This window comes from Leuresthes tenuis, unplaced genomic scaffold, assembly GCF_036924035.1.
Source record: "Leuresthes tenuis unplaced genomic scaffold, fLeuTen1.0.hap1 SCAF_23, whole genome shotgun sequence".
NCBI lineage: Eukaryota > Metazoa > Chordata > Actinopteri > Atheriniformes > Atherinopsidae > Leuresthes > Leuresthes tenuis.
In genome coordinates, this window is record NW_027325377.1 from 26,351,985 (window position 1) to 26,374,866 (window position 22,882).

Below are 22,882 nucleotides of genomic sequence, written 5' to 3' on the forward strand. Positions count from 1 at the left end.
GACGAAACATTACCGTGAAACCGAACATTATCGTGGACCAGAGATCGAACATTACCGTGGACCAGAGACAGAACATTACCGTGGACCAGAGAGAGAACATTATCGCGGACCAAAGACGGAACATTATCGTGGACCAGAGACGGAACATTACCGTGAAACCGAACATTACCGTGGACCTGAGACAGAACATTACCGTGGACCAGAGACAGAACATTATCGTAAAACTGAAACAGAACATTATCGTGGACCAGAAACGGAACATTACCGTGAAACAGACACACAAAATTATCGTTGACCAGAGACGGAACATTACCGTGGACCAGAGACGGAACATTACCGTGAAACCGAAACGGAACATTATCGTGGACCAGAAACGGAACATTACCGTGAAACCGAAACAGAACATTATCGTGGACCAGAAACGGAACATTACCGTGAAACAGAAACACAACATTATCGTGGACCAGAAACGGAACATTACCGTAAAACAGAAACACAACATTATCGTGGACCAGAGACGGAACATTCCCTGGACCAGAGACAGAACATTACCGTGGACCAGAGACAGAACATTACCGTGAAAAAGAAACACAATGTTATCGTCGACCAGAAATGGAACATTACCGTGAAACAGAAACACAACATTATCTTGGACCAGAGACGGAACATTACCGTGGACCAGAGACAGAACATTACCGTGAAACAGAAACAGAACATTACCGTGGACCAGAGACAGAACATTACCGTGGACCAGAGACAGAACATTACCGTGAAACCTAAACAGAACATTATCGTGGACAAGAAACGGAACATTATCGTGAAACCGAACATTATCGTGGACCAGAGACGGAACATTACCGTGAAACAGAAACACAACATTATCGTTGACCAGAGACAGAACATTACCGTTAAAAAGAAACACAACATTATCGTCAACCAGAAACGGAACATTACCGTGAAACAGAAACACAACATTATCTTGGACCAGAGACGGAACATTACCGTGGACCAGAGACGGAACATTATCGTGGACCAGAGACGGAACATTACCGTGAAACAGAAACACAACATTATTGTGGACCAGAAACGGAACATTACCGTGAAAAAGAAACACAACTTTATCGTGGACCAGAAACGGAACATTACTGTGAAACAGAAAAAGAACATTACCGTGGACCAGAGACACAACATTACCGTGGACCAGAGACAGAACATTACCGTGAAACCTAAACAGAAAATTATCGTGGACCAGAAACGGAACATTATCGTGAAACCGAACATTATCGTGGACCAGAGACGGAACATTACCGTGAAACAGAAACACAACATTATCGTGGACCAGAAATGGAACATTACCGTGAAAAAGAAACACAACATTATCGTGGACCAGAAACGGAACATTACCGTGAAACAGAAACACAACATTATTGTGGACCAGAAACAGAACATTACCGTGAAAAAGAAACACAACATTATCGTGGACCAGAAACGGAACATTACCGTGAAACAGAAACAGAACATTACCGTGGACCAGAGACAGAACATTACCGTGGACCAGAGACAGAACATTACCGTGAAACCGAAACAGAACATTATCGTGGACCAGAAACGGAACATTATCCTGGACCAGAGACAGAACATTATCGTGGACCAGAAACGGAACATTACCTTGAAACAGAAACAGAACATTAGCGTGGACCAGAGACAGAACATTACCGTGAAACAGAACATTATCGTGGACCAGAAACGGAACATTACCGTGAAACAGAACATTATCGTGGACCAGAGACGGAACATTACCGTGGACCAGAGACGGAACGTTACCGTGAAACCGAAACAGAACATTATAGTGGACCAGAAACGGAACATTACCGTGAAACAGAAACACAACATTATCGTGGACCAGAAACGGAACATTACCGTGAAAAAGAAACACAACATTATCGTGGACCAGAAACGGAAGATTACCGTGAAACAGAAAAAGAACATTATCGTGGACCAGAGACGAAACATTACCGTTAAACCGAACATTATCGTGGACCAGAGATCGAACATTACGGTGGACCAGAGACAGAACATTATCGCGGACCAAAGACGGAACATTATCGTGGACCAGAGACGGAACATTACCGTGAAACCGAACATTACCGTGGACCTGAGACAGAACATTACCGTGGACCAGAGACAGAACATTATCGTGAAACTGAAACAGAACATTATCGTGGACCAGAAACGGAACATTACCGTGAAACAGAAACACAAAATTATCGTGGACTAGAAACGGAACATTACCGTGAAACCGAAACAGAACATTATCGTGGACCAGAAACGGAACATTATTGTGGACCAGAGACAGAACATTATCGTGGACCAGAGACGGAACATCATCGTGGACCAGAGACGGAACATTATCGTGGACCAGAGACAGAACATTACCCTGAAACCTAAACAGAAAATTATAGTGGACCAGAAACGGAACATTATCGTGAAACCGAACATTATCGTGGACCAGAGACGGAACATTACCCTGAAACAGAAACACAACATTATCGTGGACCAGAAACGGAACATTACCGTGAAAAAGAAACACAACATAATCGTGGACTAGAAACGGAACATTACCGTGAAACAGAAACAGAACATTACCGTGGACCAGAGACAGAACATTACCGTGGACCAGAGACAGAACATTACCGTGAAACCTAAACAGAACATTATCGTGGACCAGAAACGGAACATTATCGTGAAACCGAACATTATCGTGGACCAGAGACGGAACATTACCGTGAAACAGAAACACAACATTATCGTGGACCAGAAACGGAACATTACCGTGAAAAAGAAACACAACATTATCGTGGACCAGAAACGGAACATTACCGTGAAACAGAAACAGAACATTATCGTGGACCAGAGACGGAACATTACCGTGAAACCGAACATTATCGTGTACCAGAGATCGAACATTACCGTAGACCAGAGACAGAACATTATCGCGGACCAAAGACGGAACATTATCGTGGACCAGAGACGGAACATTACCGTGAAACCGAACATTATCGTGGACCTGAGACAGAACATTACCGTGGACCAGAGACAGAACATTATCGTGAAACCGAAACAGAACATTATCGTGGACTAGAAACGGAACATTACCGTGAAACAGAAACACAAAATTATCGTGGATTAGAAACGGAACATTACCGTGAAACAGAAACAGAACATTATCGTGGACCAGAGACGGAACATTACCGTGAAACCGAACATTATCGTGGACCAGAGATGGAACATTACCGTGGACCAGAGACAGAATATTACCGTGGACCAGAGACAGAACATTACCGTGGACCAGAGACAGAACATTATCGCGGACCAAAGACGGAACATTATCGTGGACCAGAGACGGAACATTACCGTGAAACCGAACATTACCGTGGACCTGAGACAGAACATTACCGTGGACCAGAGACAGAACATTATCGTGAAACTGAAACAGAACATTATCGTGGACCAGAAACGGAACATTACCGTGAAACAGAAACACAAAATTATCGTGGACTAGAAACGGAACATTACCGTGAAACCGAAACGGAACATTATCGTGGACCAGAAACGGAACATTATTGTGGACCAGAGACAGAACATTATCGTGGACCAGAGACGGAACATCATCGTGGACCAGAGACGGAACATTATCGTGGACCAGAGACAGAACATTACCCTGAAACCTAAACAGAAAATTATCGTGGACCAGAAACGGAACATTATCGTGAAACCGAACATTATCGTGGACCAGAGACGGAACATTACCGTGAAACAGAAACACAACATTATCGTGGACCAGAAACGGAACATTACCGTGAAAAAGAAACACAACATTATCGTGGACCAGAAACGGAACATTACCGTGAAACAGAAACAGAACATTACCGTGGACCAGAGACAGAACATTATCGTGGACCAGAAACGGAACATTACCTTGAAACAGAAACAGAACATTAGCGTGGACCAGAGACAAAACATTACCGTGAAACAGAACATTATCGTGGACCAGAAACGGAACATTACCGTGAAACAGAACATTATCGTGGACCAGAGACGGAACATTACCGTGGACCAGAGACGGAACGTTACCGTGAAACCGAAACAGAACATTATAGTGGACCAGAAACGGAACATTACCGTGAAACAGAAACACAACATTATCGTGGACCAGAAACGGAACATTACCGTGAAAAAGAAACACAACATTATCGTGGACCAGAAACGGAAGATTACCGTGAAACAGAAAAAGAACATTATCGTGGACCAGAGACGAAACATTACCGTTAAACCGAACATTATCGTGGACCAGAGATCGAACATTACGGTGGACCAGAGACAGAACATTATCGCGGACCAAAGACGGAACATTATCGTGGACCAGAGACGGAACATTACCGTGAAACCGAACATTACCGTGGACCTGAGACAGAACATTACCGTGGACCAGAGACAGAACATTATCGTGAAACTGAAACAGAACATTATCGTGGACCAGAAACGGAACATTACCGTGAAACAGAAACACAAAATTATCGTGGACTAGAAACGGAACATTACCGTGAAACCGAAACAGAACATTATCGTGGACCAGAAACGGAACATTATTGTGGACCAGAGACAGAACATTATCGTGGACCAGAGACGGAACATCATCGTGGACCAGAGACGGAACATTATCGTGGACCAGAGACAGAACATTACCCTGAAACCTAAACAGAAAATTATAGTGGACCAGAAACGGAACATTATCGTGAAACCGAACATTATCGTTGACCAGAGACGGAACATTACCCTGAAACAGAAACACAACATTATCGTGGACCAGAAACGGAACATTACCGTGAAAAAGAAACACAACATAATCGTGGACTAGAAACGGAACATTACCGTGAAACAGAAACAGAACATTACCGTGGACCAGAGACAGAACATTACCGTGGACCAGAGACAGAACATTACCGTGAAACCTAAACAGAACATTATCGTGGACCAGAAACGGAACATTATCGTGAAACCGAACATTATCGTGGACCAGAGACGGAACATTACCGTGAAACAGAAACACAACATTATCGTGGACCAGAAACGGAACATTACCGTGAAAAAGAAACACAACATTATCGTGGACCAGAAACGGAACATTACCGTGAAACAGAAACAGAACATTATCGTGGACCAGAGACGGAACATTACCGTGAAACCGAACATTATCGTGTACCAGAGATCGAACATTACCGTAGACCAGAGACAGAACATTATCGCGGACCAAAGACGGAACATTATCGTGGACCAGAGACGGAACATTACCGTGAAACCGAACATTATCGTGGACCTGAGACAGAACATTACCGTGGACCAGAGACAGAACATTATCGTGAAACCGAAACAGAACATTATCGTGGACTAGAAACGGAACATTACCGTGAAACAGAAACACAAAATTATCGTGGATTAGAAACGGAACATTACCGTGAAACAGAAACAGAACATTATCGTGGACCAGAGACGGAACATTACCGTGAAACCGAACATTATCGTGGACCAGAGATGGAACATTACCGTGGACCAGAGACAGAATATTACCGTGGACCAGAGACAGAACATTACCGTGGACCAGAGACAGAACATTATCGTGGACCAGAGACGGAACATTACCGTGAAACAGAAACACAACATTATCGTGGACCAGAAACGGAACATTACCGTGAAAAAGAAACACAACATTATCGTGGACCAGAAACGGAACATTACCGTGAAACAGAAACAGAACATTACCGTGGACCAGAGACAGAACATTACCGTGGACCAGAAACAGAACATTACCGTGAAACCTAAACAGAACATTATCGTGGACCAGAAACGGAACATTATCGTGAAACCGAACATTATCGTGGACCAGAGACGGAACATTACCGTGAAACAGAAACACAACATTATCGTGGACCAGAAACGGAACATTACCGTGAAACAGAAACAGAACATTACCGTGGACCAGAGACAGAACATTACTGTGAAACCTAAACAGAACATTATCGTGGACCAGAAACGGAACATTATCGTGAAACCGAACATTATCGTGTACCAGAGACGGAACATTACCGTGAAACAGAAACACAACATTATCGTGGACCAGAAATGGAACACAACATTATCGTGGACCAGAAACGGAACATTACCGTGAAACAGAAACACAACATTATTGTGGACCAGAAACGGAACATTACCGTGAAAAAGAAACACAACATTATCGTGGACCAGAAACGGAACATTACCGTGAAACAGAAACAGAACATTACCGTGGACCAGAGACAGAACATTACCTTGGACCAGAGACAGAACATTACCGTGAAACCAAAACAGAACATTATCGTGGACCAGAAACGGAACATTATCGTGGACCAGAGACAGAACATTATCGTGGACCAGAAACGGAACAATACCGTGAAACAGAAACAGAACATTATCGTGGACCAGAGACGGAACATTACCGTGAAACCGAACATTATCGTGTACCAGAGATCGAACATTACCGTGGACCAGAGACAGAACATTATCGCGGACCAAAGACGGAACATTATCGTGGACCAGAGACGGAACATTACCGTGAAACCGAACATTATCGTGGACCTGAGACAGAACATTACCGTGGACCAGAGACAGAACATTATCGTGAAACCGAAACAGAACATTATCGTGGACCAGAAACGGAACATTACCGTGAAACAGAAACACAACATTATCGTGGACCAGAAACGGAACATTACCGTGAAAAAGAAACACAACATTATCGTGGACCAGAAACGGAACATTACCGTGAAACAGAAACAGAACATTACCGTGGACCAGAGACAGAACATTACCGTGGACCAGAGACAGAACATTACCGTGAAACCTAAACAGAACATTATCGTGGACCAGAAACGGAACATTATCGTGAAACCGAACATTATCGTGGACCAGAGACGGAACATTACCGTGAAACAGAAACACAACATTATCGTGGACCAAAAACGGAACATTACCGTGAAAAAGAAACACATTATCGTGGACCAGAAACGGAACATTACCGTGAAACAGAAACAGAACATTATCGTGGACCGGAGACGGAACATTACCGTGAAACAGAAACACAACATTATTGTGGACCAGAAACGGAACATTACCGTGAAAAAGAAACACAACATTATCGTGGACCAGAAACGGAACATTACTGTGAAACAGAAACAGAACATTACCGTGGACCAGAGACAGAACATTACCGTGGACCAGAGACAGAACATTACCGTGGACCAGAGACAGAACATTATCGTGAAACCGAAACAGAACATTATCGTGGACCAGAAACGGAACATTACCGTGAAACAGAAACACAAAATTATCGTGGATTAGAAACGGAACATTACCGTGAAACAGAAACAGAACATTATCGTGGACCAGAGACGAAACATTACCGTGAAACCGAACATTATCGTGGACCAGAGATCGAACATTACCGTGGACCAGAGACAGAACATTACCGTGGACCAGAGAGAGAACATTATCGCGGACCAAAGACGGAACATTATCGTGGACCAGAGACGGAACATTACCGTGAAACCGAACATTACCGTGGACCTGAGACAGAACATTACCGTGGACCAGAGACAGAACATTATCGTGAAACTGAAACAGAACATTATCGTGGACCAGAAACGGAACATTACCGTGAAACAGACACACAAAATTATCGTTGACCAGAGACGGAACATTACCGTGGACCAGAGACGGAACATTACCGTGAAACCGAAACGGAACATTATCGTGGACCAGAAACGGAACATTACCGTGAAACCGAAACAGAACATTATCGTGGACCAGAAACGGAACATTACCGTGAAACAGAAACACAACATTATCGTGGACCAGAAACGGAACATTACCGTAAAACAGAAACACAACATTATCGTGGACCAGAGACGGAACATTCCCTGGACCAGAGACAGAACATTACCGTGGACCAGAGACAGAACATTACCGTGAAAAAGAAACACAATGTTATCGTCGACCAGAAACGGAACATTACCGTGAAACAGAAACACAACATTATCTTGGACCAGAGACGGAACATTACCGTGGACCAGAGACAGAACATTACCGTGAAACAGAAACACAAAATTATCGTGGACCAGAAACGGAACATTACCGTGAAACAGAAACAGAACATTATCGTGGACCAGAGACGGAACATTACCGTGAAACAGAATATTATCGTGGACCAGAGATCGAACATTACCGTGGACCAGAAACGGAACATTACCGTGAAACCGAAACAGAACATCATCGTGGACCAGAAACGGAACATTACCGTGAAACAGAAACACAACATTATCGTGGACCAGAAACGGAACATTACCGTGAAACAGAAACACAACATTATCGTGGACCAGAGACGGAACATTACCTGGACCAGAGACAGAACATTACCGTTGACCAGAGACAGAACATTACCGTTAAAAAGAAACACAACATTATCATCGACCAGAAACGGAACATTACCGTGAAACAGAAACACAACATTATCTTGGACCAGAGACGGAACATTACCGTGGACCAGAGACGGAACATTATCGTGGACCAGAGACAGAACATTACCCTGAAACCTAAACAGAACATTATCGTGGACCAGAAACTGAACATTATCGTGAAACCGAAAATTATCGTGGACCAGAGACGGAACATTACCGTGAAACAGAAACACAACATTATTGTGGACCAGAAACGGAACATTACCGTGAAACAGAAACACAACATTATCGTGGACCAGAAACTGAACATTACCGTAAAACAGAAACACAACATTATCGTGGACCAGAGACGGAACATTACCTGGACCAGAGACAGAACATTACCGTGGACCAGAGACAGAACATTACCGTGAAAAAGAAACACAATATTATCGTCGACCAGAAACGGAACATTACCGTGAAACAGAAACACAACATTATCTTGGACCAGAGACGGAACATTACCGTGGACCAGAGACAGAACATTACTGTGAAACAGAAACACAAAATTATCGTTGACCAGAAACGGAACATTACCGTGAAACAGAAACAGAACATTATCGTGGACCAGAGACGGAACATTACCGTGAAACAGAATATTATCGTGGACCAGAGATCGAACATTACCGTGGACCAGAAACGGAACATTACCGTGAAACCGAAACAGAACATCATCGTGGACCAGAAACGGAACATTACCGTGACACAGAAACACAACACTATCGTGGACCAGAAACGGAACATTACCGTGAAACAGAAACACAACATTATCGTGGACCAGAGACGGAACATTACCTGGACCAGAGACAGAACATTACCGTTGACCAGAGACAGAACATTACCGTTAAAAAGAAACACAACATTATCGTCGACCAGAAACGGAACATTACCGTGAAACAGAAACACAACATTATCTTGGACCAGAGACGGAACATTACCGTGGACCAGAGACGGAACATTATCGTGGACCAGAGACAGAACATTACCCTGAAACCTAAACAGAACATTATCGTGGACCAGAAACGGAACATTATCGTGAAACCGAAAATTATCGTGGACCAGAGACGGAACATTACCGTGAAACAGAAACACAACATTATCGTGGACCAGAAACGGAACATTACTGTGAAACAGAAACAGAACATTACCGTGGACCAGAGACAGAACATTACCGTGGACCAGAGACAGAACATTACCGTGAAACCTAAACAGAACATTATCTTGGACCAGAAACGGAACATTATCGTGAAACCGAACATTATCGTGGACCAGAGACGGAACATTACCGTGAAACAGAAACACAACATTATCGTGGACCAGAAATGGAACATTACCGTGAAAAAGAAACACAACATTATCGTGGACCTGAAACGGAACATTACCGTGAAACAGAAACAGAACATTATCGTGGACCAGAGACGGAACATTACCGTGAAACAGAATATTATCGTGGACCAGAGATCGAACATTACCGTGGACCAGAAACGGAACATTACCGTGAAACCGAAACAGAACATCATCGTGGACCAGGAACGGAACATTACCGTGAAACAGAAACACAACATTATCGTGGACCAGAAACGGAACATTACCGTGAAACAGAAACACAACATTATCGTGGACCAGAGACGGAACATTACCTGGACCAGAGACAGAACATTACCGTTGACCAGAGACAGAACATTACCGTTAAAAAGAAACACAACATTATCGTCGACCAGAAACGGAACATTACCGTGAAACAGAAACACAACATTATCTTGGACCAGAGACGGAACATTACCGTGGACCAGAGACGGAACATTATCGTGGACCAGAGACAGAACATTACCCTGAAACCTAAACAGAATATTATCGTGGACCAGAAACGGAACATTATCGTGAAACCGAAAATTATCGTGGACCAGAGACGGAACATTACCGTGAAACAGAAACACAACATTATTGTGGACCAGAAACGGAACATTACCGTGAAAAAGAAACACAACATTATGGTGGACCAGAAACGGAACATTACTGTGAAACAGAAACAGAACATTACCGTGGACCAGAGACAGAACATTACCGTGGACCAGAGACAGAACATTATCGTGAAACCTAAACAGAACATTATCGTGGACCAGAAACGGAACATTATCGTGAAACCGAACATTATCGTGGACCAGAGACGGAACATTACCGTGAAACAGAAACACAACATTATCGTGGACCAGAAATGGAACATTACCGTGAAAAAGAAACACAACATTATCGTGGACCTGAAACGGAACATTACCGTGAAACAGAAACACAACATTATTGTGGACCAGAAACGGAACATTACCGTGAAAAAGAAACACAACATTATCGTGGACCAGAAACGGAACATTACCGTGAAACAGAAACAGAACATTACCGTGGACCAGAGACAGAACATTACCGTGGACCAGAGACAGAACATTACCGTGAAACCGAAACAGAACATTATCGTGGACCAGAAACGGAACATTATCGTGGACCAGAGACAGAACATTATCGTGGACCAGAAACGGAACATTACCTTGAAACAGAAACAGAACATTAGCGTGGACCAGAGACAGAACATTACCGTGAAACAGAACATTATCGTGGACCAGAAACGGAACATTACCGTGAAACAGAAACAGAACATTATCGTGGACCAGAGACGGAACATTACCGTGGACCAGAGACGGAATGTTACCGTGAAACCGAAACAGAACATTATAGTGGACCAGAAACGGAACATTACCGTGAAACAGAAACACAACATTATCGTGGACCAGAAACGGAATATTACCGTGAAAAAGAAACACAACATTATCGTGGACCAGAAACGGAACATTACCGTGAAACAGAAAAAGAACATTATCGTGGACCAGAGACGAAACATTACCGTTAAACCGAACATTATCGTGGACCAGAGATCGAACATTACGGTGGACCAGAGACAGAACATTATCGCGGACCAAAGACGGAACATTATCGTGGACCAGAGACGGAACATTACCGTGAAACCGAACATTACCGTGGACCTGAGACAGAACATTACCGTGGACCAGAGACAGAACATTATCGTGAAACTGAAACAGAACATTATCGTGGACCAGAAACGGAACATTACCGTGAAACAGAAACACAAAATTATCGTGGACTAGAAACGGAACATTACCGTGAAACCGAAACAGAACATTATCGTGGACCAGAAACGGAACATTATTGTGGACCAGAGACAGAACATTATCGTGGACCAGAGACGGAACATCATCGTGGACCAGAGACGGAACATTATCGTGGACCAGAGACAGAACATTACCCTGAAACCTAAACAGAAAATTATCGTGGACCAGAAACGGAACATTATCGTGAAACCGAACATTATCGTGGACCAGAGACGGAACATTACCGTGAAACAGAAACACAACATTATCGTGGACCAGAAACGGAACATTACCGTGAAAAAGAAACACAACATTATCGTGGACCAGAAACGGAACATTACCGTGAAAAAGAAACACAACATTATCGTGGACCAGAAACGGAACATTACCGTGAAACAGAAACAGAACATTACCGTGGACCAGAGACAGAACATTACCGTGAAACCTAAACAGAACATTATCGTGGACCAGAAACGGAACATTATCGTGAAACCGAACATTATCGTGGACCAGAGACGGAACATTACCGTGAAACAGAAACACAACATCGTGGACCAGAAATGGAACATTACCGTGAAAAAGAAACACAACATTATCGTGGACCAGAAACGGAACATTACCGTGAAACAGAAACACAACATTATCGTGGACTAGAAATGGAACATTACCGTGAAAAAGAAACACAACATTATCGTGGACCAGAAACGGAACATTACCGTGAAACAGAAACACAACATTATTGTGGACCAGAAACGGAACATTACCGTGAAAAAGAAACACAACATTATCGTGGACAAGAAACGGAACATTACCGTGAAACAGAAACAGAACATTACCGTGGACCAGAGACAGAACATTACCGTGGACCAGAGACAGAACATTACCGTGAAACCGAAACAGAATATTATCGTGGACCAGAAACGGAACATTATCCTGGACCAGAGACAGAACATTATCGTGGACCAGAAACGGAACATTACCTTGAAACAGAAACAGAACATTAGCGTGGACCAGAGACAGAACATTACCGTGAAACAGAACATTATCGTGGACCAGAAATGGAACATTACCGTGAAACAGAAACAGAACATTATCGTGGACCAGAGACGGAACATTACCGTGGACCAGAGACGGAACGTTACCGTGAAACCGAAACAGAACATTATAGTGGACCAGAAACGGAACATTACAGTGAAACAGAAAAACAACATTATCGTGGACCAGAAACGGAACATTACCGTGAAAAAGAAACACAACATTATCGTGGACCAGAAACGGAACATTACCGTGAAACAGAAAAAGAACATTATCGTGGACCAGAGACGAAACATTACCGTTAAACCGAACATTATCGTGGACCAGAGATCGAACATTACGGTGGACCAGAGACAGAACATTATCGCGGACCAAAGACGGAACATTATCGTGGACCAGAGACGGAACATTACCGTGAAACCGAACATTACCGTGGACCTGAGACAGAACATTACCGTGGACCAGAGACAGAACATTATCGTGAAACTGAAACAGAACATTATCGTGGACCAGAAACGGAACATTACCGTGAAACAGAAACACAAAATTATCGTGGACTAGAAACGGAACATTACCGTGAAACCGAAACAGAACATTATCGTGGACCAGAAACGGAACATTATTGTGGACCAGAGACAGAACATTATCGTGGACCAGAGACGGAACATCATCGTGGACCAGAGACGGAACATTATCGTGGACCAGAGACAGAACATTACCCTGAAACCTAAACAGAACATGATCGTGGACCAGAAACGGAACATTATCGTGAAACCGAACATTATCGTGGACCAGAGACGGAACATTACCGTGAAACAGAAACACAACATTATCGTGGACCAGAAACGGAACATTACTGTGAAAAAGAAACACAACATTATCGTGGACCAGAAACGGAACATTACCGTGAAACAGAAACAGAACATTACCGTGGACCAGAGACAGAACATTACCGTGGACCAGAGACAGAACATTACCATGAAACCTAAACAGAACATTATCGTGGACCAGAAACGGAACATTATCGTGAAACCGAACATTATCGTGGACCAGAGACGGAACATTACCGTGAAACAGAAACACAACATTATCGTGGACCAGAAACAGAACATTACCGTGAAAAAGAAACACAACATTATCGTGGACCAGAAACGGAACATTACTGTGAAACAGAAACAGAACATTATCTTGGACCAGAGATGGAACATTACCGTGAAACCGAACATTATCGTGTACCAGAGATTGAACATTACCGTGGACCAGAGACAGAACATTATCGCGGACCAAAGACGGAACATTATCGTGGACCAGAGACGGAACATTACCGTGAAACAGAAACACAACATTATCGTGGACCAGAAACGGAACATTACCGTAAAACAGAAAAACAACATTATCGTGGACCAGAGACGGAACATTACCTGGACCAGAGACAGAACATTACCGTGGACCAGAGACGGAACATTACCGTGAAACCGAACATTATCGTGGACCAGAGATCGAACATTACCGTGGACCAGAGACAGAACATTACCGTGGACCAGAGACAGAACATTACCGTGAAACCAAAACAGAACATTATCGTGGACCAGAAACGGAACATTATCGTGGACCAAAGACAGAACATTACCGTGAAACCGAAACAGAACATTATCGTGGACCAGAAACGGAACATCATCGTGGACCAGAGACGGAACATTATCGTGGACCAGACACAGAACATTACCCTGAAACCTAAACAGAACATTATCGTGGACCAGAAACGGAACATTATCGTGAAATCGAACATTATCGTGGACCAGAGACGGAACATTACCGTGAAACAGAAACACAACATTATCGTGGACCAGAAACGGAACATTACCGTGAAACAGAAACAGAACATTACCGTGGACCAGAGACAGAACATTACCGTGGACCAGAGACAGAACATTACCGTGAAACCTAAACAGAACATTATCGTGGACCAGAAACGGAACATTATCCTGAAACCGAACATTATCGTGGACCAGAGACGGAACATTACCGTGAAACAGAAACACAACATTATCGTGGACCAGAAACGGAACATTACCGTGAAAAAGAAACACAACATTATCGTGGACCAGAAACGGAACATTACCGTGAAACAGAAACAGAACATTATCGTGGACCAGAGACGGAACATTACCGTGAAACCGAACATTATCGTGGACCAGAGATCGAACATTACCGTGTACAAGAGACAGAACATTATCGCGGACCAAAGACGGAACATTATCGTGGACCAGAGACGGAACATTACCGTGAAACCGAACATTATCTTGGACCTGAGACAGAACATTACCGTGGACCAGAGACAGAACATTATCGTGAAACCGAAACAGAACATTATCGTTGACCAGAGACGGAACATTACCGTGAAACAGAAACACAACATTATTGTGGACCAGAAACGGAACATTACCGTGAAAAAGAAACACAACTTTATCGTGGACCAGAAACGGAACATTACTGTGAAACAGAAAAAGAACATTACCGTGGACCAGAGACAGAACATTACCGTGGACCAGAGACAGAACATTACCGTGAAACCTAAACAGAACATTATCGTGGACCAGAAACGGAACATTATCGTGAAACCGAACATTATCGTGGACCAGAGACGGAACATTACCGTGAAACAGAAACACAACATTATCGTGGACCAGAAATGGAACATTACCGTGAAAAAGAAACACAACATTATCGTGGACCAGAAACGGAACATTACCGTGAAACAGAAACACAACATTATTGTGGACCAGAAACGGAACATTACCGTGAAAAAGAAACACAACATTATCGTGGACCAGAAACGGAACATTACCGTGAAACACAAACAGAATATTACCGTGGACATGAGACAGAACATTACCGTGGACCAGAGACAGAACATTACCGTGAAACCGAAACAGAACATTATCGTGGACCAGAAACGGAACATTATCCTGGACCAGAGACAGAACATTATCGTGGACCAGAAACGGAACATTACCTTGAAACAGAAACAGAACATTAGCGTGGACCAGAGACAGAACATTACCGTGAAACAGAACATTATCGTGGACCAGAAACGGAACATTACCGTGAAACAGAAACAGAACATTATCGTGGACCAGAGACGGAACATTACCGTGGACCAGAGACGAAACGTTACCGTGAAACCGAAACAGAACATTATCGTGGACCAGAAACGGAACATTATTGTGGACCAGAGACAGAACATTACCGTGGACCAGAGACAGAACATTATCGTGAAACTGAAACAGAACATTATCGTGGACCAGAAACGGAACATTACCGTGAAACAGAAACACAAAATTATCGTGGACTAGAAACGGAACATTACCGTGAAACCGAAACAGAACATTATCGTGGACCAGAAACGGAACATTATTGTGGACCAGAGACAGAACATTATCGTGGACCAGAGACGGAACATCATCGTGGACCAGAGACGGAACATTATCGTGGACCAGAGACAGAACATTACCCTGAAACCTAAACAGAACATGATCGTGGACCAGAAACGGAACATTATCGTGAAACCGAACATTATCGTGGACCAGAGACGGAACATTACCGTGAAACAGAAACACAACATTATCGTGGACCAGAAACGGAACATTACTGTGAAAAAGAAACACAACATTATCGTGGACCAGAAACGGAACATTACCGTGAAACAGAAACAGAACATTACCGTGGACCAGAGACAGAACATTACCGTGGACCAGAGACAGAACATTACCATGAAACCTAAACAGAACATTATCGTGGACCAGAAACGGAACATTATCGTGAAACCGAACATTATCGTGGACCAGAGACGGAACATTACCGTGAAACAGAAACACAACATTATCGTGGACCAGAAACAGAACATTACCGTGAAAAAGAAACACAACATTATCGTGGACCAGAAACGGAACATTACTGTGAAACAGAAACAGAACATTATCACATTACTGTGAAACAGAAACAGAACATTATCTTGGACCAGAGATGGAACATTACCGTGAAACCGAACATTATCGTGTACCAGAGATTGAACATTACCGTGGACCAGAGACAGAACATTATCGCGGACCAAAGACGGAACATTATCGTGGACCAGAGACGGAACATTACCGTGAAACAGAAACACAACATTATCGTGGACCAGAAACGGAACATTACCGTAAAACAGAAAAACAACATTATCGTGGACCAGAGACGGAACATTACCTGGACCAGAGACAGAACATTACCGTGGACCAGAGACGGAACATTACCGTGAAACCGAACATTATCGTGGACCAGAGATCGAACATTACCGTGGACCAGAGACAGAACATTACCGTGGACCAGAGACAGAACATTACCGTGAAACCAAAACAGAACATTATCGTGGACCAGAAACGGAACATTATCGTGGACCAAAGACAGAACATTACCGTGAAACCGAAACAGAACATTATCGTGGACCAGAAACGGAACATCATCGTGGACCAGAGACGGAACATTATCGTGGACCAGACACAGAACATTACCCTGAAACCTAAACAGAACATTATCGTGGACCAGAAACGGAACATTATCGTGAAATCGAACATTATCGTGGACCAGAGACGGAACATTACCGTGAAACAGAAACACAACATTATCGTGGACCAGAAACGGAACATTACCGTGAAACAGAAACAGAACATTACCGTGGACCAGAGACAGAACATTACCGTGGACCAGAGACAGAACATTACCGTGAAACCTAAACAGAACATTATCGTGGACCAGAAACGGAACATTATCCTGAAACCGAACATTATCGTGGACCAGAGACGGAACATTACCGTGAAACAGAAACACAACATTATCGTGGACCAGAAACGGAACATTACCGTGAAAAAGAAACACAACATTATCGTGGACCAGAAACGGAACATTACCGTGAAACAGAAACAGAACATTATCGTGGACCAGAGACGGAACATTACCGTGAAACCGAACATTATCGTGGACCAGAGATCGAACATTACCGTGTACAAGAGACAGAACATTATCGCGGACCAAAGACGGAACATTATCGTGGACCAGAGACGGAACATTACCGTGAAACCGAACATTATCTTGGACCTGAGACAGAACATTACCGTGGACCAGAGACAGAACATTATCGTGAAACCGAAACAGAACATTATCGTGGACCAGAGACGGAACATTACCGTGAAACAGAAACACAACATTATTGTGGACCAGAAACGGAACATTACCGTGAAAAAGAAACACAACTTTATCGTGGACCAGAAACGGAACATTACTGTGAAACAGAAAAAGAACATTACCGTGGACCAGAGACAGAACATTACCGTGGACCAGAGACAGAACATTACCGTGAAACCTAAACAGAACATTATCGTGGACCAGAAACGGAACATTATCGTGAAACCGAACATTATCGTGGACCAGAGACGGAACATTACCGTGAAACAGAAACACAACATTATCGTGGACCAGAAATGGAACATTACCGTGAAAAAGAAACACAACATTATCGTGGACCAGAAACGGAACATTACCGTGAAACAGAAACACAACATTATTGTGGACCAGAAACGGAACATTACCGTGAAAAAGAAACACAACATTATCGTGGACCAGAAACGGAACATTACCGTGAAACACAAACAGAATATTACCGTGGACATGAGACAGAACATTACCGTGGACCAGAGACAGAACATTACCGTGAAACCGAAACAGAACATTATCGTGGACCAGAAACGGAACATTATCCTGGACCAGAGACAGAACATTATCGTGGACCAGAAACGGAACATTACCTTGAAACAGAAACAGAACATTAGCGTGGACCAGAGACAGAACATTACCGTGAAACAGAACATTATCGTGGACCAGAAACGGAACATTACCGTGAAACAGAAACAGAACATTATCGTGGACCAGAGACGGAACATTACCGTGGACCAGAGACGAAACGTTACCGTGAAACCGAAACAGAACATTATCGTGGACCAGAAACGGAACATTATTGTGGACCAGAGACAGAACATTACCGTGGACCAGCGACGAAACGTTACCGTGAAACCGAAACAGAACATTATAGTGGACCAGAAACGGAACATTACCGTGAAACAGAAACACAACTTTATCGTGGACCAGAAACGGAACATTACCATGAAAAAGAAACACAACATTATCGTGGACCAGAAACGGAACATTACCGTGAAACAGAAAAAGAACATTATCGTGGACCAGAGACGAAACATTACCGTTAAACCGAACATTATCGTGGACCAGAGATCGAACATTACGGTGGACCAGAGACAGAACATTATCGCTGACCAAAGATGGAACATTATCGTGAAACCGAACATTACCGTGGACCTGAGACAGAACATTACCGTGGACCAGAGACAGAACATTATCGTGAAACTGAAACAGAACATTATCGTGGACCAGAAACGGAACATTACCGTGAAACAGAAACACAAAATTATCGTGGACTAGAAACGGAACATTACCGTGAAACCGAAACAGAACATTATCGTGGACCAGAAACGGAACATTATTGTGGACCAGAGACAGAACATTATCGTGGACCAGAGACGGAACATCATCGTGGACCAGAGACGGAACATTATCGTGGACCAGAGACAGAACATTACCCTGAAACCTAAACAGAAAATTATCGTGGACCAGAAACGGAACATTATCGTGAAACCGAACATTATCGTGGACCAGAGACGGAACATTACCGTGAAACAGAAACACAACATTATCGTGGACCAGAAACGGAACATTACCGTGAAAAAGAAACACAACATTATCGTGGACTAGAAACGGAACATTACCGTGAAACAGAAACAGAACATTACCGTGGACCAGAGACAGAACATTACCATGGACCAGAGACAGAACATTACCGTGAAACCTAAACAGAACATTATCGTGGACCAGAAACGGAACATTATCGTGAAACCGAACATTATCGTGGACCAGAGACGGAACATTACCGTGAAACAGAAACACAACATTATCGTGGACCAGAAACGGAACATTACCGTGAAAAAGAAACACAACATTATCGTGGACCAGAAACGGAACATTACCATGAAACAGAAACAGAACATTATCGTGGACTAGAAACGGAACATTACCGTGAAACCGAAACAGAACATTATCGTGGACCAGAAACGGAACATTATTGTGGACCAGAGACAGAACATTATCGTGGACCAGAGACGGAACATCATCGTGGACCAGAGACGGAACATTATCGTGGACCAGAGACAGAACATTACCCTGAAACCTAAACAGAAAATTATCGTGGACCAGAAACGGAACATTATCGTGAAACCGAACATTATCGTGGACCAGAGACGGAACATTACCGTGAAACAGAAACACAACATTATCGTGGACCAGAAACGGAACATTACCGTGAAAAAGAAACACAACATTATCGTGGACTAGAAACGGAACATTACCGTGAAACAGAAACAGAACATTACCGTGGACCAGAGACAGAACATTACCGTGGACCAGAGACAGAACATTACCGTGAAACCTAAACAGAACATTATCGTGGACCAGAAACGGAACATTATCGTGAAACCGAACATTATCGTGGACCAGAGACGGAACATTACCGTGAAACAGAAACACAACATTATCGTGGACCAGAAACGGAACATTACCGTGAATAAGAAACACAACATTATCGTGGACCAGAAACGGAACATTACCGTGAAACAGAAACAGAACATTATCGTGGACCAGAGACGGAACATAACCGTGAAACCGAACATTATCGTGTACCAGAGATCGAACATTACCGTAGACCAGAGACAGAACATTATCGCGGACCAAAGACGGAACATTATCGTGGACCAGAGACGGAACATTACCGTGAAAACGAACATTATCGTGGACCTGAGACAGAACATTACCGTGGACCAGAGACAGAACATTACCGTGAAACAGAAACACAAAATTATCGTGGATTAGAAACGGAACATTACCGTGAAACAGAAACAGAACATTATCGTGGACCAGAGACGGAACATTACCGTGAAACCGAACATTATCGTGGACCAGAGATGGAACATTACCGTGGACCAGAGACAGAACATTACCGTGGACCAGAGATAGAACATTACCGTGGACCAGAGACAGAACATTATCGCGGACCAAAGACGGAACATTATCGTGGACCAGAGACGGAACATTACCGTGAAACGGAACATTATCGTGGACCAGAGACAGAACATTACCGTGAAACCTAAACAGAACATTATCGTGGACCAGAAACGGAACATTATCGTGAAACCGAACATTATCGTGGACCAGAGACGGAACATTACCGTGAAACAGAAACACAACATTATCGTGGACCAGAAATGGAACATTACCGTGAAAAAGAAACACAACATTATCGTGGACCAGAAACGGAACATTACCGTGAAACAGAAACACAACATTATTGTGGACCAGAAACGGAACATTACCGTGAAAAAGAAACACAACATTATCGTGGACCAGAAACGGAACATTACCGTGAAACACAAACAGAATATTACCGTGGACATGAGACAGAACATTACCGTGGACCAGAGACAGAACATTACCGTGAAACCGAAACAGAACATTATCGTGGACCAGAAACGGAACATTATCCTGGACCAGAGACAGAACATTATCGTGGACCAGAAACGGAACATTACCTTGAAACAGAAACAGAACATTAGCGTGGACCAGAGACAGAACATTACCGTGAAACAGAACATTATCGTGGACCAGAAACGGAACATTACCGTGAAACAGAAACAGAACATTATCGTGGACCAGAGACGGAACATTACCGTGGACCAGAGACGAAACGTTACCGTGAAACCGAAACAGAACATTATCGTGGACCAGAAACGGAACATTATTGTGGACCAGAGACAGAACATTACCGTGGACCAGCGACGAAACGTTACCGTGAAACCGAAACAGAACATTATAGTGGACCAGAAACGGAACATTACCGTGAAACAGAAACACAACTTTATCGTGGACCAGAAACGGAACATTACCGTGAAAAAGAAACACAACATTATCGTGGACCAGAAACGGAACATTACCGTGAAACAGAAAAAGAACATTATCGTGGACCAGAGACGAAACATTACCGTTAAACCGAACATTATCGTGGACCAGAGATCGAACATTACGGTGGACCAGAGACAGAACATTATCGCTGACCAAAGATGGAACATTATCGTGAAACCGAACATTACCGTGGACCTGAGACAGAACATTACCGTGGACCAGAGACAGAACATTATCGTGAAACTGAAACAGAACATTATCGTGGACCAGAAACGGAACATTACCGTGAAACAGAAACACAAAATTATCGTGGACTAGAAACGGAACATTACCGTGAAACCGAAACAGAACATTATCGTGGACCAGAAACGGAACATTATTGTGGACCAGAGACAGAACATTATCGTGGACCAGAGACGGAACATCATCGTGGACCAGAGACGGAACATTATCGTGGACCAGAGACAGAACATTACCCTGAAACCTAAACAGAAAATTATCGTGGACCAGAAACGGAACATTATCGTGAAACCGAACATTATCGTGGACCAGAGACGGAACATTACCGTGAAACAGAAACACAACATTATCGTGGACCAGAAACGGAACATTACCGTGAAAAAGAAACACAACATTATCGTGGACTAGAAACGGAACATTACCGTGAAACAGAAACAGAACATTACCGTGGACCAGAGACAGAACATTACCATGGACCAGAGACAGAACATTACCGTGAAACCTAAACAGAACATTATCGTGGACCAGAAACGGAACATTATCGTGAAACCGAACATTATCGTGGACCAGAGACGGAACATTACCGTGAAACAGAAACACAACATTATCGTGGACCAGAAACGGAACATTACCGTGAAAAAGAAACACAACATTATCGTGGACCAGAAACGGAACATTACCATGAAACAGAAACAGAACATTATCGTGGACTAGAAACGGAACATTACCGTGAAACCGAAACAG